The sequence below is a fragment of the Triturus cristatus genome, chromosome 3_1 (genome assembly GCF_964204655.1).
Source record: "Triturus cristatus chromosome 3_1, aTriCri1.1, whole genome shotgun sequence".
Lineage (NCBI taxonomy): Eukaryota > Metazoa > Chordata > Amphibia > Caudata > Salamandridae > Triturus > Triturus cristatus.
In genome coordinates, this window is record NC_140583.1 from 520,069,851 (window position 1) to 520,081,916 (window position 12,066).

The 12,066-nt window shown below is 48.4% G+C and overlaps 1 protein-coding gene across 3 annotated transcripts in view; it reads left to right on the forward strand.

The window, feature by feature from the left end:
* The window catches only part of FANCI (FA complementation group I), a 556,119-nt gene that overhangs the window by 62,875 nt on the left and 481,178 nt on the right, over positions 1–12,066 (forward strand). The window lies entirely within an intron of this gene.

The window sequence follows — 12,066 nt, forward strand, 5'->3', positions numbered from 1 at the left end:
GTCTCTTCTGCATGGAGCGCGACCACGATCTCAAGTCGGGCTCCGAGTGCCGGTCGATTGTGCTGAAGGCTTTGCGGGAGCGGTCCCGAAAGCTGCTTGAGCGCCGGCAGTCGGCTCTGCGCCGTTCGATATCCCGGTCGTGAGGGAGGTTGAGGGACCGGTCACAGAGTCACCACCACTCGTCCACGTCATCAAAGTCTTCGCACTCGAAGTCGAAGAAGCATCTTCGCTCTTAGACTTCTCCCCGTCGGTCGACTGACACGACGAGGGATGCGGGGGTGCCCCTCCCGAGGAGTCTGCTCCGGACTTCCCTCCCTTCCCGGGACCCAGAGTGACTCCTGCCCAACTTCGTACGTTCTACGAAGCGATGCATGCCATCTTTGGGCGTCGCGAACCCGCCGGCGCGCCTTCGGGCCCTGCGTACTCGGTTGAGGGACCTAGGTCTTCTCCGCCGTTGGCTCCGGCGCAGCCAGGCCGCCATGGATCCAGGCGTGAATCCGGATCGGCGCCGGTTGACCTCATTACTACTACGCTGCTTCCTCCGCAACCGACGCCGGTTGTGTCCCCTGCCGGTGTCGACCCCGGCCCCCTTCCCGATGTGGACCCGGAGCCGGACTGGATCCGGCACCAAGAGAGTCTTTTGTGCCTCTGTTCACTCCTGGGGTCCCCTTTTGCCTAGATTGGCAACCTGAGGAAGAGGAGGAGGAGGACTGGGAGGGGTCAGGTGACTCTTTAACTGATCAGATGGGATCTGAGCAGGACTGGTGAGAGCAACTGGGGGATCCCAGTGGTCTTGACACCTCTCCTGACCTTGGCATGTTGTCTCCTCCTACCATGGCTACGGAGGAGGGAGCTTCATACGTAATGGTGTTGCGTAGGGTGGCCGAGGCTCTCAACTTCGCGCTTCCTACAGTGGTGGTCAGAACTAACCTTCTGACAGAGGTGCTTCAGCCGACTGTGAGCTCTTCAGAGCCGCTGCTGCCCTTTAATGAGGCCATTACCGACGTCCTTTTGGGAACGTGGTCCAAGCCCAACATGGGGGCTCCTGTGGACAGGATGATTGCCCGACGCCACTGCCTGGCCACACCCCGGAGAGCTTGGTGGTCCTAGCCTCCACTTCCAAGAGCGCTTTCCCTACCGCTCCAACCGAAAGGGAATCCAAGAAGTTGGACCATCTTGGGAAGAAGATTTCCTCTTCTGCCTGCTTAGGACTGCGGTCAGTAAACACTGCATGTCTCTTGGGCCGTTATTCCCACTCTGTGTGTGATACTGTTGCATAGGTGCTGCCTCAGTGTTTGAAGGAGGCCCGGGCAGTGCTCTCCCAGGCTGTCGCCCCCGGGAGGGATGCAACAAAGTTTACCATACCTTGTGGGCTGGACACCGCTGACTCTCTGGGTAGGACTATTTCAACGTCAGTAGTGCTGCGCCGCTACGCCTGGATGACATAGACTGGCTTTTCGGGGATGTCCAGAACACCTTGATGGACATGCTTTTTGATGGCCGTTGCCTTTTTGGCGACGAAGCAGACAATGCTCTAGAGCGTTTCAAGGACTCGTGGGCTGCGGCCAAGTCCTTGGGCCTCTCCACCCGCCCTGCGCAGTCTGCTTTTCACCCCTTTCGTGGCTACGGAAGGGGTGCCACGCTAGGTCCCGCCCAGAGCCACGGGCCGCAGCAAGTTACCCAACCTTTGCGTGGACGTGGGAACAACCGTCGTGGTTCCGGGGGCCAGCGGGTGGGCCAGTCCACCAACCCCCCTCCGCCGCAGCCTCCAAACCCGCCTAGTCCGACCTTTCAGGCCCATCAAATGCTGTGGGCGGCAGGATCCGCCATCACCTCCCCCACTGGTGCACCATCACGTCGGACAGGTGGGTTTTGCAAATAGTCCAAAGGGGCTACTCCCTCCCCTTCAAGACTACCCCTCAAACCATGCCACCACGATACCACCGCATGTCGGAGGATCATCTGGCCCTTCTCCAGCAGGAAGTTACGGCTCTCTTGGTCAAGGGAGTCGTCGAGCGCGTTCCTGTTCCAGAAGTAGGTCGTGGTTGTTATTCCCACTACTTTCTGTTCCCCAAGAAGGACAAGGGCCTGCGTCCTATCTTGGATCGCAGGGACGTCAATCGCTTCCTCCGGAAGGAGAAGTTCAAGATGTTGACGCTTGCTCAGGTCTTGTCTACCCCCAACCTGGAAGACTAGATGGTAGCGTTGGACTTGCAGGATGTTTATTTTCACATCCCCGTCCTGCCGGTTCACCGGCATTACCTGCGGTTCATGCTTGGCCACGAGCATTTTCAATTTACCGTGCTTCCCTTTGGCCTTACCAGTGCCCTTCGGGTGTTCACAAAAGTGATGGCGGTGGTCGTATCTCATCTGCGCAGATCAGGGGTGTCAGCCTTTCCCTATCTCGACGACTGGCTGTTGAAGGCGGGTTCGCCCCAGGCAGTCGTCTCCCACCTCCAGACTACAGTCGACCTCCTGCATTCGCTGGGGTTTTCCATCAACGTGCCAAAGTCACACCTGATTCCCTCTCAAAGGCTCCTCTTCATCAGAGCGGTTCTGGACACAACGCGGTTTCGGGTTTATCCTCCCGAACAGCGAGTCCGGGATATTCAGGCTATGATTCCGATCTTTCAGACTCTATCCCAGGTTTCGGTCAGAATGACCCTGAGGCTGCTGGGCCTCATGGCCTCCTGCTGGTCGATCATGCCAGGTGGCATATGCGGGCTCTGCAGTGGGACCTGAAGTTCTAGTGGGTGCAGCATCAGGTGAATCTGTCCGATTGCGTCCAGATCTCGGAGGGCACTGCATGACAATTGCAGTGGAGGCTCACGGACCTGGATTGGGTCAATGGCAGATCCATCTCCCTTCCCCAACAAGTCCACACAGTGGTGACGGATGCGTTCCTTTTGGGATGGGGCGGCCACATGGGAGAGGCGGAGATCAGAGGTTGCACTCGCTAGGCGACGCTTTTCGTCGCGAGTAGAGTTGCGGTCTGTTGTATGCCTATCCGCCTATACCACTTCTGCCCAGAGTGCTGAAGAAGATCAAACGCAACCGGGACCAAGTCATTCTTGTGGCTCCGGTTTGGGCATGAAGAGTTTGGTATCCCGAACTGCTCAACATGGCCATCGATCCACCGATCCGACTGCCTCTTCGGGAGGATCTTCTGTCGCAGCAGCAGGGGACGGTCCTCTATGCGAACCTGTACAGCCTCCACCTCCTTGCGTGGGGATTGAGCGGCGGCAGTTGATGTAGTTTGACCTGCCTCCGGAAGTCTGTAATGTAATCTTGGCAGCCAGGCGTCCCTCCACTAAAATGGTATACGCCTGTCTGTGGAACAAATTTGTGGCATGGTGCACAGCAAAGGCTGTGGATCCTCTCTCAGCCCCTCTTTCTGAGGTTCTCTTGTTCCTCCTTTCTTTAGCCTAGCAGGGCTCTGCTCCGGGCACTATCAAGGGCTATCTCTCGGCCATTTCTGCCTTCATTCGGCTTCCAGAAGCCTTCTCTTTTCAAGTCCCCGGTTGTTAATTGATTCTTGAAATGCATAATTCATCACTTTCCTCCTATTCCTTTCGTTATGCCTCAGTGGGACTTGAATCTGGTTTCAACTTATTTAATGTGCGGTCCCTTTGAGCCAATTCACAACTGTCAGTTGAGGCTTTTAACTCTCAAAACTGCATTCCTGGTGGCCATCACCTCTGCCAGGTGAGTGAGTGAGCTCCAGGCTCTTTCTTCGAAGCCTCCTTTTCTCTCTGTACATCCGGACAAACTTGTCCTCCGAACTCGTACATCCTTTCTGTCAAAGGTTCTCACTGCCTTTCACATCGGGCAGACCATCCCTTTGCCCACCTTCTTTCCTCCTCTGCATCCTTCCAAAGAGGAAGAGAGGGTCCATCATCTGGACCCAAAACGTGAGCTGTCTTTTTATCTGGACCGCACAAAGCAATTCCGGGTGGATGACCAGCTCTTTGTTGGGTACGTGGGTGCCAAAAAAGGTCGGGCCGTACACAAACGGACTATCTCTCTGTGGGTCGTTTTGTGTATCGAGGCCTGTTATTCTCTGGCGAAAAAGGAGCCTCCAGTGTGATACTGTGCGCCCATTCCACCAGGGCTACGGCAGCCACTACTGCTTTAGGGCGAGGAGTTCCTCTGAATGACATCTGTCTGGCAGCTACGTGGGCATCGTAGCACAACTTTATGAAACACTACTGCCTGGACAGTCAAGTCCAGAGAGATGGCTTCTTTGGCCGTTCTGTTGTCCAGGACTTTCTGGTGTAATATTGGTTCGCAGACCCACCTCCGGTGTTGGTATTGCTGGGCTATCCGTTCTAAGGTAAGGAATCTATAACTAACATGTTTCTTTCATATGAACAAGTTACTTACATTTGGTAACGATATATGTGTAAGAAACATTAGTTAGTTAAAGATTCCTTACCGCCCCAGCCATCCTCCCCATTCTGCAAACTGATTTTCAGGGTTAAGGATATCCTTTCAGGGCCCTAGTTTTGTGCCCCAGTGGTCAGTGTCTTGCATGACTCTGTTTTTCTGGCGCGGAAAGTCGTGTACAGAACTGACGTCCGTGCACGAGGGCAGCATCTAAGTAGCTACTGCGACGTCATCCCGGCGACACACCGCTAATGACGGACGCGGAGCCGACCAATGCCACCTTCAGACGCGCAGAGGTACTGCTGATGAAAAACTTTCCGGATCCAGTCTGACGCCTGGGGGTAATTCTAAGGTAAGAAATCTATAACTAACTAATGTTTCTTACAAATTTATCGTTACCAAAGGTAAGTAACTTGTTCATTTGGATCGAGAATCCGGACAAGGGCTTATTTAGCGTCTGGCTTGGTGTGGTGGTTGAACAGCCCCGTCAGAAGATGGTTGAACTACACCTGATGTGAGGGGATTAAGTGTACTTGGCCCCTCAGATCGTCATTTGTTGCTAATTAGCCCAGGAGCTGACTTTTCAACAACAAAGCTGGTCTTCTGGAATTACTTGAAGTTGCGGCACCAGGTTAAGTTAGTGGGCCTCCTCTGAGCTCTTCTTAACATCGCAGTTGGCAATTCTGGTTTGATCTACACAGCTTGGGTCCTATCTACCCATTTACAGCAGATCTGTATTTTGGGCTTAGCAATTTCACACTGCTGGCTCATTTGTTGGCTATCTACCCCATTGTGGCCTGTTGAGATATCCACCTGAATATGCGAGAGGGCTGGTCCATAGTATCAACTGCCTACCTGTCCTAGCTCTAGGGAGATTGAGATATGACTGGAGTACACAGAGTTTGTTGCTGCTAAGACTTTCTGAGGAGTAGTGTTGGAATGGACATTAATTGACCTTTTAGTCTGCTCTCGATCTCCTCACACTTTTTGAATGTATATTGCCAATTTGAGGCCTCTATAGTGGTGCACTGCAATCACACAGAGGGTCCTGATACAGGATCCCGACTTTTGCTTACTGTCCTTGCTGAACGCAGTTGTTGTGGTGGGATTACAGTTCACAACCCTGAGTGACTTTGTGTTCAAGACACTGCTGAATTGAGGCCATTTAACTGCTCAAGGTTATCAGAAAGGACTGTGCTCACCTAATGAATTGTCACCTTCCCATACCGATTGGATCTGTGTACAGCTGCTCTTTACAGACGTTGTAGCTGGAAAGTCGAAGCTTGCTGCCAGTAACATGACAGATGTCACTTTGGAAACGTTAATGAGGGAATGTACAAGCATTAAGATGACAATGGACCTAATGCATGCAGACACCAAGTCCACAGCGGGTGATCTTAAAACCCTGAGATCGCACCTTACCTCTTTGCCTAAACGACTGGACTATACGGATCGTATCATTGAGGCTGTAGATGAACGCCTGACTACTAATCCTGATGTGGGGAGTGAGGTGTGCCACCTTCGCAGGAAGTTAACGGAAGTTGAAGAGCGCAGTCGCAGAAATAGCGTTTTATTTTTTTGTGTGGTAGAGGATGTAGAGATGAAGGGCATGGAGGGCTTCCTTTCTGTTTCCAATCCTAGAACTTACGGAGCTGACCTTTATGTCCCCGTTCCAGAGGGTGCACCAGACCTGTGATAGGGGAGCTACTTCATGGAATACACCACGACCAATTTTCGCTTGTTTCCGACATCATCAGCAAGTCTGCCAGGACATTGTAGTAGCTAAGAGACACAGTGGTCCTTTTCTTTATTGCGGTGCCAAGGTTTATGCCGCTGCCGATTACTCACATAATACAGTGCTTCGTCAGAAGAAATTCTTGCAGTTCCTGCTGACTTTGAGGAAACTTGTTATCCGCTGTGGCCTCCTGGAACCAGTTACTATGCTCCTTACCATTGATGGCAAGCACAAAGAATTCGAGGAGCCGGACGATCTTGATCATGGAGTGGACACAGACGTGTCGCAACCAGTCTCTGACAGTGTACCACAGTCAGGTTTTGGTTTAGAGACTACCAGTGAGAAGGACCGAGTTACGATAACCCGGAACGTCAGATGCTGGATTCTGAGCTAAAATGATGGAAGGGGAGGGTACCAAAAGAAGGATCTTGATAGAAATGTTCATAAATACGCTCCACTCTGGAACATTGATCAAATCATTGTGGGCCGACAGTCGATCAAAAGGCCTCTCTGGGAAGATCAGGGAATTAAAACAATTGAAGTTCCTTTGCGATATTAAAATTCGAATTCTCGCTGCCTGGCGGTATTAGCTTGAGTGAGATCCGATACATCTCTCGGCTTCACTGATTCTAGACTACCTCAGGGTATGGGGCTTTTCCCAGGGAGGTGTGTCCAATATGCACCAAATATTCATTGACAAACTTTACTCACACAATACTCGTTTAGTGGATATACCTATTGGCAGGAGCGGTTGGGGGTAGCATACTTGGAGGCTGACTGGAGGGAAATCTTTGAGCATCACGATCGCTCACTCAGCGCAGCGCGCATAACTTAAGCTTATTTCAGAATCCTCCATATTTGGTATTGATCTCCATTCAAGTTGTATAGGGCACGTTTGGCTCCTAGCTCTGTATGTTGCGAGGGGCCATGAGAAGTCTCACTCTCTCATCAAACCTTGACTACTTCTGACCTGTAGATTAACTAGACTTTTACTGTTCTAGGGATCCTTATGTGTCATCTACATGATACTCTTTGAAAGGGTGTGCAGCTTTCTGGTGCTTTTGGGGTATGTTGGGGAGCTACTTGTGTCCGTGTTTGACCTTTTTCAGGGTTGCAAGTCTTGTTGGTGTACGTCCTTGTCACGTTCACTGTACCCTTTTGATGATTGTGACCTTTGTGCATGTCCATGAACTGCGCACAGATGGAGTTGGCCGGCTGGAGCTTTGTGGTACGGAGTGGTCCTGCTATGTAAAAGAAATGTGTTCCTAGTAGGGGATGCTGGGGTGGCAGAAGGTTGGGAGGTACACTCCCCTTTTTAAAGTAGCTTATATTTTCTTTTTAACTGGAGCCACGTACTATCTCTTTTTAGACTATTGCATTCTTGCCTTTTTGTAACAATAACCTCTATCTGGTGCTTAGCACTTTTGCAGTTTTTACATACCAACAGTTTTAGTCCCACTTGCACTTAATTTTATAGGCCTGCATCTGTAATTGCTGTACCCTCACTAAATCTAACACTAGTCCATCGCCTTAGATAGCTCTTGATTCGTTTCATCGCCGCCACAGCTCAAAACACTGTGCATACTATCCCTTAATGTTACTGGCCTTACACATTACATTAGGAGGAAGAAGGCACTGACTTACATTTACTCGAAAGTTCCAGACATCGCCTTATTGCAGGAAACACATCTTTCAGCCCTGGAATCTAGTAAATTAAGGAGGGATATGTCATCTTGTTGCTAGTAGTAGTATACATCCCGCCAGTTCTGCTGCTGCCACCCCTTCTGAATCTCAGACTTCTTCTAAACGGTGTGGGGTTGCTATGGATCAGATTTTGATATTTGGGTTGGTGTATGCCCCCAATCATGATAGGGCGCCTTTTTTCCCCCCACATTATTCAGACTGCTCACTGGGTTTCCTTCCACCAAGACAATAATGGGGGTTGGATGGGGTCTGGAATGTAGCGATTGACCTCTATTTAGATCACTCTGGCCCACAGGATAGGGCTAATGGTAAGCCAGGGATAGAGCAGTCCTGCATGATGTGCTCTACGATCATGGCCTGAGAGATCTATGGCGCCGGACACACCCTAGAAATAACGAGTATAGATTCATCCCCTGTGTTCATGGGACTTGTTCCTGGATAGACTTCTTTCCAATGTCCCATGCCTCGTTGGTCTTCCTGTGTTACTGTAATACTGAACCTAGGGGAATCTCTGATCATGGCCCGACTGTTTGGGGGCTGGATATGAGACATGTGTTCCCTACTTCCTAGCGCTGATGGCTGAATCTCTCACATTATTATACTCTGGAGAGTAAACAGAAACTTAAGGACCATCTCAGTCAATACCTATTAGCCAATGAATCCTCAACAACTTCTGAGCAGGTGTTTTGGGCAGCATGGAAGGCCACCTTGAGAAGTGTGCTTAGTAGTGATTTGGCACTCCATAAGTGAGAGGCTTGAGATATGCAATGTAGATTGGAGATGGTGGTACATGATCTCACCAAATATTTTGTATGGCATCCCACACCGGCTTCCTTACGCTGGTTGGAGTGAGCTAAATTTGATTACAATGTGCATTTTCCAACGCAAGTGAAATATGATCTGCTTTGCCTGAAGTGGCATCACTGTGAGCAAGGTGAAAATGCAGGCAGACTTCTTGCAGCTTCATTATGCCAACGGGTGGCCAATTCTGCTATTCCAGCGATTCATAGGGAGACTCAAAAGATTGCTCACACATCCAGTGAAGATTACGGAAACATTTGCCCGTTTTTTCTCTGCGCTTTGTAGCACGAAGGCTCCTGTTGGTACTGTCTCTAAACCACATTTCCCCGCAGTATCTTTGCCTTGCCTCCTTGTCTGAGAATAGCAGGCAGCTCCTTGAGGGGGAGATAATGGAAGAGGACATTTTAGAGGCTATCAAGAGCATGCCCCTCTGCTTTATAGGTTTTTTTAAGGAGCAAGAGAATGATGCTGTCATATGGCCAGAGTTTAGTAGAGCTCTTATCAGCCTTATCTTGAAAATTGATGAGGATCCAACTAATTGTTGAAGCTACTGTCAACCTGCTTTAAGAAAGTCCTCCCCAGCTTGATGCATAGGTTTTTCCCCGGAGGATACTTCCCGTAATCATATGCATCTGTTGCTCAATGTTTTAAAGCAAGTACGAAAGGATTCAGACTATAAGCTTCTGCTCTCTTTAGATGCCGGGAAGGCTTTTGACGAGGCGGAATGGGGTATCTGTTCTGCACCTTGAGTAGAGCAGGGATAGGTCCTGGCCTTTGGTCTTAGCTCCGGTGGCTTTATATATCCCCCTCGGCATATATTGACTGTGGAGGTAAATTATCAAAGCCCTACCATTCATCGCGAGATACCCAGCAGGGTTTTCCACTGTTGCACTTGTTGTTCCTTTTAGCTCTTGAGCATTTGGCGGTGGCTATCTGTCAGCCCTCTCTTATATGGGGAGAGGATACTCCTGTGGGTGCTTGCAAGATCTTGCTTTACTCAGATTATATCTTATTGACTTTGTGTGCCAGATACCTCTGTTCCCCAACTCATGTCTCTAATTGAGGCTTTTTCGGTCTTCTCCAGGTACAAGATAAATTGATCTAAGTATGAGGTGTTACTGATCACGCCTAGTGAATGGCAGACTCCACAGGATGTTTTTGGCTTCATGTGGAAGGCCTCAGTTTTAGGTATTTGGAATTGTTGATAAACCGAGGATTGGATAACATGGTGGCTATTGTTTACTAGATTCGAATAGGATTTCACGAGTTGGGCAGCCTTACAGGTGACTTTTTGGGGTAGAGTACAGGTGATTAAAATTCTGACGGCTCCCAGATTTAACTATGTCTTTGAGATGCTGCCCTTTATGATTCCTACGCGTACCCTTCATGCTATTAATCAGAGCTTTAAAGAGGGTTGTCTGGGTGAGCAAGAAACCAAGCCTTAAATCTTCGAAGTTGCATGCGGAAACCAGATGTGGCTTTACTATCTAGCACAACTCACCTATCTGTTGGCACCTGCCACTGATCAGCCTCTTTGGGTGTCGTTGAAGTGGGACATTGCATGGGCTTAGGTATTTGTTACAATATTCTTGTTTTGGAAATCCTGCTTTGTCTTCCTACCTTAAGGGCTATGTGGGGCCCTACAAAAGATTCATACTGATGTTTCGAAGTTGATAGAAATGTTCATAAATACGCTCCACTCTGGTACATTGATCAAATCATTGTGGGCCGACAGTGGATCAAATGGCCTCTCTGGGAAGATCAGGGAATTAAAACAATTGAACACCTTTTAGATGAGGATTCATTTTGTTCTTTGAGATATTAAAATTAGAATTCTCACTGCCTGGCGGTATTAGCTTGAGTGAGATCCGATACATCTCTCGGCTTTGCCGATTATAGACTACCTCAGGCTATGGGGCTTTTCCCGGGGAGGTGTGTCCAATATGCACCAAATATTCATTGACAAACTTTACTCACACGATACTCGTTTAGCGGATATACCTATTGGCAGGGGCGGTTGGGGGTAGCATACTTTGAGACTGACTGGAAGGAAATCGTAGAGCATCACAATCGCTCACTCAAAGAAGTGCGCATAACTTAAGCATATTTCAGAATCCTCCATAATTGATATTAGTCTCCATTCAAGATGTATAGGGCACGTTTGGCTCCTAGCTCTGTATGCTGGATGTTGCTTCTGATTTGCACCATGTATTATGGTCATGCCCTACACTAGATACCTACCTGCACTCTATAAGGGATGCGCTACACTCAGCTAGTTATATTTCTTTTGAGGAGTCTGACAAACTGGCCTTGTTACATGACTTTGTTGCCTTGGATTATACCAATTCCCATTGGCGTAGATGGATGTTGATCACTCTTATGGTGGCTAAGATCTTCATATTACAGCGTTGAAGTTCACCACGGGTGTCCACACATCAAGAATGGCTTACTGAGCTTTACCATTTGGCTACATACAAATGCCATTTCTACAAGGCTCAAGATCAAATCCATGTATACGACGAGGTATGGAGTCCCTTTTTGAGCCAATGCGAACTTTAGTCGTCTTTCATCTTACGTAGGATGATTGCTTCTTTTATCCTTTTGATTGAAAGGTTGCTTGAAGCACTTGCTTTCGTGATTGGAATATGGGTTGGAGTGAGGAATGAGGCGTGATCCATTTGTCATGTTCAGTTTTAGTACTGTTGTTTTTGTTTTGATTGGTAGGGCAGGGATGAGGTGGCATTTGGACAGCAATGTTGGTATTTTGTCCTGGTGGGGATTATGCTATTTGTGGTAAGATCACCTTAGGCATTGTTGAAAATGTGATGGTTAAGCGAGATGACTCTTTTGTTCCTTATGTTTTTAGTAATCGTTTTGTTCCTTTTGGGAGCTTATGTCATTTAGTAGATCTGTTTAGAGCAGAGTACTTTGTGAGGACAAATCTTATATCTGTTAATATCATATTATAATATCAAAATTTCAGTTAAGAAATGTATTAAAAAAAAAAAAAGAAATCAGTAATCGAACCTGGTATTTATTCTTTTTTTGGACATGGAAGATCATTTTAAAACATTTAGGTTTTTGAAACTTTATTTAGTTTTTTCAATTTGATAACCAACAAAAGACCACAAGAATCACAAATTCACAAGTTGTTTGCGTCGATTGGGCATTGCTGTTTTCAGTAGGGCATATAAAAATTCTTGGGCCTTGCGAAAAGCATCAAGATAAATCCATCCCACCACCCCATAAAATCAAGTAGCTGCCCATACATCAGGTTGAAAAGAGTTCTTGTAGGATTGAATTCTTGCGTGGTACTTATGATAGACCTCCCGTTTATCTTTTGGACATTGTACTAACTGGATGAAGCCTCCGAAACACTACTACTGTTTATGGCAAATGGCCAAATCTTTAACTGAGGAGGTATTGCTAGGCAACTGCAC